The 11,130-nt window shown below is 34.0% G+C and overlaps 1 long non-coding RNA gene across 1 annotated transcript in view; it reads left to right on the top strand.

Moving 5' to 3' along the window:
* Nucleotides 1-1,042: 1,042 nt before the first annotated feature.
* LOC122141982 overlaps nucleotides 1,043-11,130 on the top strand; it is a 35,794-nt gene continuing 25,706 nt past the window's right edge. The window contains exon 1 of the long non-coding RNA XR_006158259.1: nucleotides 1,043-1,287. This is a non-coding gene — a long non-coding RNA (uncharacterized LOC122141982). The remainder of the gene's footprint in view (nucleotides 1,288-11,130) is intronic.

Genomic DNA, 11,130 nt, shown 5'->3' with positions numbered 1-11,130 from the left:
TTTGGAGACAGTAGGAGTTCTTTTTGTAAAGGAATTGATACTAAGCATGGGCATAGTTTTTTTTTTAAATTCTTTAAACCTGAATAAGTGCATTTCAGTTTCCACAAAAATATTAAGCAACACAACAGTTTTCAACATGGATAATAATAAGAAATGTTTCTTGAGCATCAAGTCAGCTTATTATAAAGATTTCTGAATGATCATGTGACACAATACTGGAGTAATGGATGCTGAAAATCCATCTCGGAATAAATGCTATTTTAAAATATGTTAAAATAGAAAATAGTTGTTTTAAGATGTAATAATATTTCACGTACTATTGCTTTTACTTTATTTTTAATCCAATAAATGCAGCCCCGGTGAGCATAAGAGACCTAAATACATTTACAGACTACAATTCTTTAAACGGTAATGTGTGTTTATTTGTTTGATTATTTTAAATATATAATTGAATCTATTTTAATTTATTTTAAATATATTTAAAATGACATATTAAATTTTTCAATTATTTTTTGGCGATTTTTATGTTAGGTTTTTTAAGTCTACAAATCTTAGTTTACTAACATACAATGCATTACCTGGAATTACAATTTGCCAATTAATATTACATTTTTTAAATTAAATTAGTACAAATATAAAATGTAATAAGCTTTAAATAAGCTTTAGAATTAATGTAATTTATTATTTATTTATTTAAAAAAGTAAACATCACATTTTTACTCTAGTAAGCTTTGTGAGACCACTTAATCAGATGAGAACGAGGTTCAGTTTGTTTGGTTTTGTCAACACAAAACCAACTCTGTAACTGATTTTGTTTAACTCTCTTCATGTTATACTCAAAAAAAACACATTTGTTTTTATATAAAAAAAAAACCCACATATCTCTCACATATATATAATACAATATTATTAGTCATCAGGTCTAGGATGAGTTACTATTTGTCTGTGTTACTGTTTAAATGTAGTTCGTCTGAAGTTCACAGTTTCAACATGTTGCTTCAACCCTTGTCCTGTAGTCTGTGCTCTGAATGGTGCTCGCATTTTGAGTGTGGGCCAAGTGATAGTTTCAAACATCTTGAACTTTGAAACTTCCTTGTTACAGAGCCCTAAAAACAGGTTTTGTTATACTGGAAGTTTCTTGACAGAATAACAAAACAGTATCCATATATCTGTCACAACACAAGGCAGGTCTGCCAGGAAAAATACACGGGCTATTCACTTGAAGAAATAAAAAAAGAAGCGCAGAAATCTCTGAAACATCTGATTTCCCCTTCTCCATGGAAAAATGTAGGTGCCTCTTTGTTTCAAAATAGAATTTCACTCGAAAACACTTTGGAAACTAAACAAAAATTGACCATCATTAGATTTATTGTCTTTTCGTCCTTTGTTTCTGCAGGCTGTTTATGACTTTGCTATGGAAACGTAGGGATTATTTACTCTCGAGTCGGTTTACAATAACCTTCCCTTTCCTGACCAAACAACAAAGGAAATATCGGGTCAGGCGTCTCCCTGCTAACTTCATCTGGCAGATTCTGTCTCACTTTCAGTGCATATATACAAACCCCGATAATGATGTGTTTGAGGGTCTATTTTTGAGCTCGAGCTGATGAAACTCTTGAACCTATCCGAGCGCTCATCCTGTTTTGCCCACCTACTTGAGTTTAGTGGAAACAGTGAATATAGATTTTACTAAAACACTTCTATTTAAAAGTACACTCAGCATCCTGGACGAGAGGCGCATTTGCGTCACAGCGAGTCACTGAGTGACTGGGACTTTGGAATTTTCCGTGGGGATTTGGGAAGAGATTGTTAATCTTGAGTGACAAAAGACCAATTTCCGCTGCAGTCTTGTGTATGAAGGGCTGATTTGAATAGATGTGGCATTGTGACCAAGAGGCAGGCTGGTTGTTTTGTGGGCTTTTGGGGGATGGGCATGATGTTCCAGGGGACAGTATGTGCTGATAAATTCTAATGGCTGGAGATGCCCCTCTCTGACATGAGATGAGTCTGTGTGATGCCGTGTGGACGTGCTGTCAGACAGCCACCCAAAGGGTCCTGTGGCCTCAAGAGCCAAGATTCACTGCAAACAGAAAATTGTTTTGTTTCTTTAGACAGATCAGTGCCTGAAGAGTTTGGGTACTAGTGAAAGCTGAGTTAAGACAGAGCGATGTCTTGTAAATCGTCAGCACTTTGCTGTCTGTATGTAATTTATTACATCAAAATATACTTTTTAATCATTATAAAATATAAATACACAAAAAAAAACACATATATATATACACACACATATATATATATACACATACACACACACATATATATATACACACACATATACAGTATATATACATATATATTGTTACATATAATTTTTGTTTTTTGTTTTTATTATTTATTTAAAAATAAATTATCTGCATATTTACATTTTGAACTTAGTTTCCCAGATTTTCAGTGTCGTCTTAGACTGTTTGGACCTGTCTTAATGTCAGGTACTTGATTTAATCATTAGAACATTTATGTATGTGTATATATATATATTCATAATTTTTAATAACAACATTTATTGAATTTTAATTATAACACAAACGTAACAAAGAACCATACCTTAAAAAAACACACTCAAATACCCCCCCACCCCTCAAAAAAAAACCACAACCCACAAACATCAAAACTTAACAATACACAATTGTAATAAAGTAAATGAAAAATTTTTTTTAAAGAATGTCTAGAGAATTACAATACAATTACAATATTTCTTGTGATATAATAGAAAGAAGATGAGGTTCCAAATAGTCCAAATATGGAGTCCAGACCTCATAACACTGTCCTGTTACCTGATGTAAAACATAGGTAAGACCCCCCAGTGGAATACAATTCATAATTACTCTGTTCTTATTTCGCAGGGTAATATTTTGGTCATGAGTGAAAATTATAATGACACAGACGTGATAAAACCAGAAAGAGCATGTTGTGAATGTACTTAATGGGCGACAGTCCCACAGTAGATCAGGTACGATTTACATCAAGAGTTACTTTAATAAAGACTTTTTAAAATGTACATTGAAATTCAATTAGAGTGTTGAAAGCATAACCAAAGCTGTGAAAAATAAACTCATGGGGGGTCCGTCCTCCATTTTGCCCTAAGGCAAAACAGTCCATTAATTTACTGCATTCTAACTTTATTCACATATGCATTTTAATGTTACTGCACATTTCTGTTCTAATGCACTACATACAGAACCCTTGTAAAAGCCTGACAAAGATCATTTTAAACAAGCTAGACAGAGAAACTGCGCAAAAGAGAAATACACTGATTTTGAAGGCATTAATACTTCAATAAATCGCTTCACTTTGGTTGTTAAATGGCCCATCTTAATTAGAAGATTGACTTGACTTGCATCAGTGGGTATGAAGCTCTCCTTTGACTCCAGAACAAAACAAAGCGTGAGGTCTGAGATCCTCATCCTCTAAGAGAGGAGCTAATCAAAGCTTTAGTCATTAACAGCTGCAAAATAAATATAAGTTTACCTGGAGGTCATTCCACTGCATCTGTTGAATTATGTAGCAATTACAGTGGATGTAAAGTTGTTGTTTGTTGGTTACAGTGTGCCCAGTAATGACAGGAGCAGGGCAGCCGTGTCAAAGAGGAGGATCTCCATTCCTGATTCAGATTTGGCAAGCTAATCATTTGAAGTATGCTTGTTAGGCCACTTAAAGTTTTACCATTAATCCAACCGGCACCTCTGATCTAAATTATGCATTTTTTGCATCCTATACAGCTTGCAGGAATGCAGGTCTTTCTGAAACATTTATCATAAAAGCTTCATGAGGAGCAGGATGTCTAGAAACGACATACAGTTCTTGATTTTTTTTTTTTTTGATTTTTTTTTTTTATAAATACAACAGATCCATTTTGACAGATCTCTCAAAAATTTAAGACACACAATGTTGAGAGTCATAAATTACACAAGAGAGGCTAGAAAACAGGACAGAAGTTGTTGGATGTGAGAGATATGAATTATAGATCGTAAAACTGTGTACGCAGTGCTGCTTTTTCTTGTTTCAGCATGCATTTCTCCATTTGTCCCGTGTTGCTAAATTTTTAAGTTATTTTCATGTCAGATTGATGCCACTTCTGATTACAGAATTTACACCCGAATCGCAGCTGACAAGACTTGGTCGGCACATTACGGCAGGAATCACCTGGGTATTGAAAAAGTAACAAGTAATTTAAATATTAAATGCACTTTCTCAGAAAAGTGGCAAAATCATTTGAATTAACGGAAAAGACGCGAGGCCCTAATTGCAAACGTTTTGATTTATTCATCCATATTTAGAAAGCGCCGCACATTTCCTGCTCCTCTGCAAACACACGCATTTCCTTTCTCTATAATAAAGCAAGAGGAATCTCTAAGTGCCTGTTTTATTTATTTATCCTAAAACAGAAGAGATTCTTCAAGCTTAATGCAGATTTTGCCATTCGGAGACGGAATAATGGATGGTGGCCTCATGTATTTTTAATAGCTGCATGTTGTGTGGCAGATAAACATGGTGTTTGAGATGTTTTCTCTCCGCTGAGCTGTGTATTCCCAAGATGTGGCTGTACTCTATACACCGGGAAACCGCAGCCACAAAAAGGCCATTTATACGAACAATGAGAAAAATGACATTTTCAGTGAGTTTCAGTAAGTTACGACTGAGCTGGATGGTTTGCATGAAAAAGGACATGAAATATATCACTTCATATCACAGAAAAAAAAAAAGTATAGTAATATAGTCACTTTGCCTTGTTTCTCGACCTTTCTGAGACATTGACACGTTGACGGATGCTTGTGCTGCCCGATATCTCTCAGGATTTTACCTGTTGTCGTGGGCTTCCAGTGAGGTCTCAGCTATTGTGCCGGCTTAAAAATAGAAGCTGTTTTAATGAATGAAATAATTTTGGCCACTGAGACTAACTGCAGTCTTACTAATAATGTGTTTGGGCTCATTTTTAATAAGTCATCATAATTACGTGGAGAATTTGATTGGGCATCTGTGCCCAGGAAGATGAAATATGTTGTGTGGGCATGACGGTAAAGGATATTGCTTGCTGTTCATACATAATTGAGAGATCTTGAATGTCAGACCTGCGGGAGCAAATGCCGGAAAAAGCATTGGAGTTCACCAACATCAGATGCATGGCAACCGCTGCATGCTGAATATCTGTACTAGAGGGACATATGTCAAAGATGAGCTAGGTTTGGGATCTCAAATGACAAGGGATGTTTGTTCATTATTTCCTTATATGTTGGCTCATAAGCCTAAAGGAAAACTATACTGCTCATGGATGCAAAATAAATAGATTTTAGTTATTGATTATATACAGTACGTTCTTTTAAAAAGCCATTGTACTACTGTATAAATGGGCTTTTAACATCCATTGTTCCTTTATTCTGTGAGGGGAAGCATTTTGTTTTATAACAAATATATTGCTTAACAACCCCCAATGAGCAAGATAAAGGCAATGCATTTTTTCAAAGAATGTTTGTAGATTTGTTTTTAAAAGCTGTCAATAGAATATCCATTATTACTGTTATGATTTTCAACCAGTTCTTAGAAAACCAAATGAAATTGTAATATTGTGTAGTTGGGTAAATGTAACCCTCACGTAACCCATAAATGTAATCCATATGTAACCTAAACTTCATTGATTCAATCAAACAAAATTTTTAAATTACATTTTGAAAATATATATTTTTTTATACTTACTCATTTTCACAAAATTTTAAAAAAGCAACAACAGCGATACAATTTTTTTGTATGTTTATATGAAGAGTTCATTTGCAAAAACATAACTGTTTTTTTAATTTTCAAAAATCATAGTTTGTAATTATGTTATCATGGTTTTATTGTTTTATTGTGTTAGTTGGATATATTTTTTTGTTATTTTTTTACTTAATCAAAATAACCCAACTGCAGTTTAATTGAGATTAATTGGAATGCACAATGAAAAAAAAAAAAAAAGATTTTTGAAAATTGTTATCTGTTTTTGCAAATATACTCTTCATATATTTTATATGTATATATAATTTTTTTAGGTCTATTATGTTCACCAAGATTACATATATGGTTATATATTTATATATATATAAAGTTTCCTTTTAAATAATTAAAATATTTTTAATATAATTAAAATAATATAATTTATTCCTGTTATGAGCTGAATTTTCTGCTTTCAAAATTACTTCATTATTTAGTGTCACATGATATTTCAGAAATCATTCTAATATGCTGATTTGGTGCCCAAGAACTATTTCTTACTATGAATAATGTTGAAAACCAGGGACGGACTAGGAGTAAAAAACGGCCCTGGATTTTCTCCCAAATAGGCCCACCACAACTAAAAACAGTCACTACTATCTCACAATATTACAGCTATCCTATTGCATTTATGGCAAATAACATCACAAAACCCATGGTGACCCTGCTGACAAAAACAATAGAAACCATCACAGAAATTTAAATGATTTCCATTACAATACTATTACAAACATTACAAACCATCAACTTTCAACTATTAAAACCATTAAATAATGGTTTCCTGTAGTGTGTTTTGGGACATATTACATTAGGATTTAGTATCTTTAACAAAAGCCATGAATAGAAGGTGACAAAATATCAGTAGAGACCAACCGGTGCCATTACAGTTTCCATTAAAACCAATACAATTTTCATTATAACCAGTAAAACCATTGCAAATTATGTGATACTTTCTATTTTCTTTTTTCAACAGAGGATTGAAATAAATGTATTATTGTATAAATTAAAATACTTGAAATCTACATAAAAAGAGCAGAATGCAAAATGTATTTGACAATGATAAACATAAACCTAGAATCTAGAAACCTGAAACAGCAGAATTCTTTAATTTGAGTATCCATATGTGCCTCTCTCTCTCTGTCTGTGTGTGTGTGTGTGTGTGTGTGTGTGTGTCATGTTAACCAGACTAATCACCTTATAGGCTACTTCATTTACTCTATTTTCTAACTCAATACCTCTCAAATGTAACCCGTTGTAGAATTGCTGCTGTCGGATGGACGGCTGTTCTGGACTTCTCCTGAACGTCCAATTGGCCAGTCTGCCCCTGTTGAAAACAGGTATACTGCTTACTGTTTTTGTGGAAACAGTTATCGTTTTTCAGGATTCTTTACGGAAACTCAAACAAGCAGCATTTATTTGAAGTAGAAGTCTTTTCTAACATTATGAATGACTTTACTGGGAAGTGATACAATAGGATGAGATTTTGAGGGTGTAACTAGTGAAGTTTTGTGAAGAAGCATGTTGATATTCTTGCCAATCACAACACCATACACACAGCTAACAGTTCCTCTGGCATCACTCCTTCAGCTTAGCTGTGTTTTCCAGTAGTCCATGTCCAGGATGGCGGTCAATCATCTTTCAGTTCTAGCCGCTCCCTTGTGGTCTACCTTGCCTGCTTTCATTTCATGCATTATATATGACCATTTGAAATCATGATAAAAGCAGAGACTGTCACTTTTAGCTAGTTTTTGTTTGCCTGCGATCTGATTTCATTGATCTTCCACCGTGAGCTTGAACTGCTCTGTTCTTGTAGTCTCTGACTCCATTTTTCATGACACACTCTCTCTCACAGGCCTCTTACGCTTATGCTTCTTCTAGGAGGTCTGTGCTATGAGAGTCGTCCATAACACGAAAACCTGACTGTGTAACTCAATGAAATACGGGAGCTGACAGGATGCTATTTATTTCCTGTTGAGCCACAGTCTCCACTAAGATGAATGGAGGGTCTGTCGTGCGAGCGAAGAGCCAGCTTTATTTTTCTGACATTTTCTTGTTTAATGCGATATATATTTCATATGAGCCATCTTTGTGCTCTCTCCCCGTTTTGCATTTTATTTTAAAGCTCAGATGCAGTTATTGATGCGCTGGCTTGAGTACATTATGCTTTATTTGTCGGTAAGCACCATTTTTGCATATTGACAGTAACAAGCAAATGCATGTATGGAAATTCTAATATAAATTGAGTGATGTTTAGAGGCCTGGTTTCTGCTCGCTAAGCTCTTCTGAGACTTATATACAGTTCTTTATTGCTAATCCTAGCAAGCAGCTTTAAAGAGTCCAACTTTTGACTTTTATCTTGTATTACAGTAATGACATATAGCTGCTCTCTCTAATGTGTATAAAGCAATGAGGAAAAAAAAAAGGCAGCAACATGATGAAAAGGGAGCTGGGTCTATCTTGATATTTCGGAATGGGCTGGGTAATCTTTCTATAATGGCTTTAGCTTTATGATGTCACTATTTCATCGGGTTGGCACACCTTTTATGGAATTTTTGTATTCATGAGAAAATAAATACAAAGACAAACTAATGGTGGAATGGAAGGAAGATGCCATACTGTTGGATTTTTTATTTTTATTTTTTTGTTTATATTGGACACGACAGCCACATCTTAGTATTCTGTGGAAAAATCTATATTACAAGATGAATCTTGTGGAAAATGTCAAGAAATGTCAATTTTACCAAAAAGGGAATCATATTTACATGTATATGAAGCCTATTTTTAGCAGCATTTTGGCAGCATCAGCAACGATTTGGGATGGTCATTTGTTTTCATTAATGTATTATGTGTAATTATTAAAACATTTAAAAAAAAAAAAATTGGGGTTATTTTGAAAACATTTTTTAGATTTTTTGTAATTAAAAATAGATTTAAAATAGCTTTTTAGGGGGAAATGTGATAATAAAAATGTAAAATATTAAATATTTTTTTTAATATATATGTGTGTGGTGTGTGTGTGTGTGTGTGGGTGTTTATTATTATTTTTTTTTTTTAAAAAATATATATATATATATATATATCATTTTTATTGTAGATTTTGTAAATATGTGTAGAAAACAAAAATTCTACCTGATTATCCATTATATGCTATTTAATAATACTTTAAATCCTTGATGTACCTGCATCATCATTTCTGAGTATGTGCCTTTCATTAGTGAGGTCATTTTATAAGGTCAGCTAAACTAGCTTGGACCTGAGCTGAGTGGACAGGAGTGGATACAGTTTGTTTTTGTTGTGCGTCTTGATCTCATGTTGGATCTTGAGTGTCTATGACCTGTCTCGGTCTTCGTCCACCTCACTTTGTGAGTTAATGTCTCAGCTGACAAGGCTGTTCACATCACAGTCCTGACCTCAACATTACTGTACACAGGAGGACAGAAGCAGGCCCAGTGAAAGCTGTGATTCTTGACAAGCTGTCGGAAGTGGCAGTCTGTAATCAGAGATAAGCAAATATGCAGTTAACTTTTTTTTACAAAAATTATTACAAATACCATTATTAATCATTTTGAAATTACCAAAATGTGTACAAAGACCCGTATGGATCATAACAGACATTGAACAGTTGATGTTTGGGTTTGAACTTCTTTTTTTTTTCTCTTTCTCCTTGTGTTTCCAATGCTTGAAGATTTTATAAGAGATGCTTATAGACCGCCTCAAACAGAATCAAGCTCTTTGAATCTGTTTAGATCATTTTAAAAGGAGAGGGAAGGCTACGACTCGGAGATTTATGGCTTTGCTGTCTTTCTCTGGATTGATGCTGAGCTTTTTCCGGCCCTTTCTGCTTTTACAGCATCATCTTGTATCCAGAGACATGGCATCAGCCCAGTAAAGTCCCGTTTAATGTTCAATGCTCAATGTTGAGAACCAAAATCCAATGTACATGTCTTTCACTTTAGTTAAAGAATGTTTGTTGCCATCCATACGTCATTGATGTGTTGTTTGTTCTCTCCGAGTAAGCGCTCACAAACAAAATCTTCGAACGTAAGCAAGTAAAAGCAATTGTGCGATTTGCTTTTGTGAGCATTCCTCCCCCCTCTTTCTCTGGGTTCATTTTAATTCATGGTATTGCTATGTAAATGAGAACGCTGGCTGAGAGCAAAGGAAGGTGAGTTATAAGGACAGGTGAAGCAACGGAAGGGCATCCGTTTTGATCGGTTGTTATGCCGCATAGCATTAAGCCTCTAATACAATCGGGCTTAACACAAGCTTATCGTTTGAACAAACAAGACAACTGTATCTTTCCCTCAGTTTCACAGCGCGTGCGATACGGGGCAGTAAAATGAGTGATGTTTGTAAAACGGGACAGTTGTGCCCAGTAAGCATTTTTACGTGGATGCTCCGGAGTTTTTATGTGGCGCTTCATGAACCTGGCTGTCTAATGCACCCTGACACTCTGTTTTGATATCATTACTACATTATACTGGCAATTTTTGAGTGAAAAAATACACTACTTAGAAAGTCGAAATTCATAAATAAATTTATGTCAAACTGCACTTAATATTGATTTTGTTAGTGTTCAGATTCTGTAATAAGGTAAAGGGTGCATGAATATTTAAATATGATCTTCATTTCTGCATCTCCTAATGGCCTGAGCTCCTCCACACTCAATTTAAACACAATTTAGAAACTATAATGTATTGAAAAATACAGGGATTTGGCAATAAATCATGAAGAGAATATCTCAGGCCTATTATAAGGTAGTTCAATATTGGCCCCCAGAGGGGCCCGCACAATTAGATTCCTGTTTTTAAGCTGTTCAATTATCCTCCTGCTCTCATTTCAAGGGACTTCTATACCTTTTAAAGCATTTAGCTTATAGAAACAACACAATGGTCTGGTATTAAAAAAATGTAAGGGGAGGCAAGGGAGTTGAGGGGGGGTATATGGTCAATTTTGTCTATGTACATTTCTGGAGGGAAAATGGCATTTCCAAAAGCAAAATCATTTTCTTAATCAGTATTTTTTTTCTTGGTTCCTATTAAAATTATAAGAACAAACCGTAAAATAAAACAGATATATTATATATTAGTTTGTGTTTGTTACTTTGTTTTAAGCATAAAACCTTATTTTATTCAACAATTCATTCAATCAAACACTTTTAAATAAAACTTATCAACTAAAAATAACATCTATTAATAATACAAAACACAAATCAAAAGCAACAAATTATAATCAAAAAATTATTTTTTAATTTTTTTTTGTGCAGTGTACAGGTTTTACACTAATATTTTACATTTAAATTGATTTTATTTATTTTTCTTATATTTT

This window comes from Cyprinus carpio, chromosome B23, assembly GCF_018340385.1.
Source record: "Cyprinus carpio isolate SPL01 chromosome B23, ASM1834038v1, whole genome shotgun sequence".
Taxonomy (NCBI): domain Eukaryota; kingdom Metazoa; phylum Chordata; class Actinopteri; order Cypriniformes; family Cyprinidae; genus Cyprinus; species Cyprinus carpio.
The sequence above is the reverse complement of the archived record's forward strand: the minus strand, read 5'-3'. Positions and strand labels throughout refer to the sequence as shown.